Raw genomic sequence first — 1,489 nt, 5'->3', positions numbered from 1 at the left:
CAACGACGGATTTCAGTATTAGGAGTCACATGGCTCTCCACGCGTATTACGAATGACGCTAGAGACTACAGTTGTCCAGCTGTGTAGTGGTTTAATGTGCTATAACTTCAATAATTTTTTTCTCAGAAACTGTAAGGATTTTACAATTTTTTTTTACAATATTGACTCCATTTCTCATGCCGCATCTATTCCCAATTTTTTTTGGAAAAGTTGTGAATCACTGTATACTACATCCAAACAGGGTTTGCTCTCAAAACTCTTAACAATATCAATGACTTTCCAAGGGGACACTTCAGAAAAGGAAAAACTATTCACTGGACGGAGTAATCGGTGGAAGCTATTTAAATCGGCAATATTGATAAAGTAGTTATTAAACTGCTCGGATGTCAAATTACTTAAATTATTTGAGTAACTCATTTTAGTATTATTAACTAAATTCCAAATTGCTTTTTGGGAATTTGTATGCGTTTTTATAAAATTATCGTTAGCCATTTTCTTAGCTTTAAAAGTTTCAAACCGGCAGCGAGATCTAAATAATTTAAGATTAGAATTATTATAATCTGATGGATTTCTTTTACAAATTTCTGCAAGAAACTGTAGTTGCTGCCTCATTTGTCGAAGAGTAGCATTAAACCCAGTGGCGGCGCGTGAACATTGATTGAATGTGTTCTGCTTAGAGTTGTTACATTTGTTGAATTGAATTCCGGGATATTAAGTACCCGGTGTGTGTAAATGGCGCCGCAGGCGACAAATTTTAAAATTTTCAAGGTCACGCGCTTTCCTGGCACTTCTGAATTTCAAGGAACAATGCATTTATAAAAAACACAGATTTTCACAAGAATGATTTTTGAAATTGATACCTTTTTGAAATATCTATTCACGAATTACCTACTGACGGTATAAATAAATTGGAATAAACTAAATAGATTTTATAAAATTATTGAATATTGTTTATAAACAAAAAAATCGTTTGTAAAATTTACCAACGATTCAACGAATTTAAATTTTCCTCGCCGTGTTATGATTTTTTCTTTTATCTTTTTTTATATATATGTACATTATATTATATTCCGGGAGTTATACGTCCAAATCCGAAATCCGGGTCCATACAGCTAATTCCCGGTACAATCACAGAAAATCTCGGTCATACCCATGTGGCTAGATATTCTTTTAATATGTCGTCAAGATATTCACTAAAATTTATGAGTCCACGAAATACATCAGGGTTGTCCGAATTTTCTGTCTCGTCGTGTCCCCGAAGTGCTAATTCGAAAGGTCCGCAAAATTTTATGCAATCTATGATTTTAGATAATACATAACGATTTTTCGTTACCTGTTCATTGTGTTTCCGTATATTATCCCAATATGCAGAATCTAACTGACTTCTTATGTTTATTTTACCTAAAGACTTAATGACTTAAATCTTTCACACTGTATATTGTCCATGCTTTATCCCCACCGAAAAGTAAGCACGGAAAACAAAACAGTG

The sequence above is a fragment of the Anoplophora glabripennis genome, unplaced genomic scaffold (assembly GCF_000390285.2).
Source record: "Anoplophora glabripennis isolate ALB-LARVAE unplaced genomic scaffold, Agla_2.0 scaffold5560, whole genome shotgun sequence".
Lineage (NCBI taxonomy): Eukaryota > Metazoa > Arthropoda > Insecta > Coleoptera > Cerambycidae > Anoplophora > Anoplophora glabripennis.
This window is presented reverse-complemented; position numbering follows the sequence as displayed.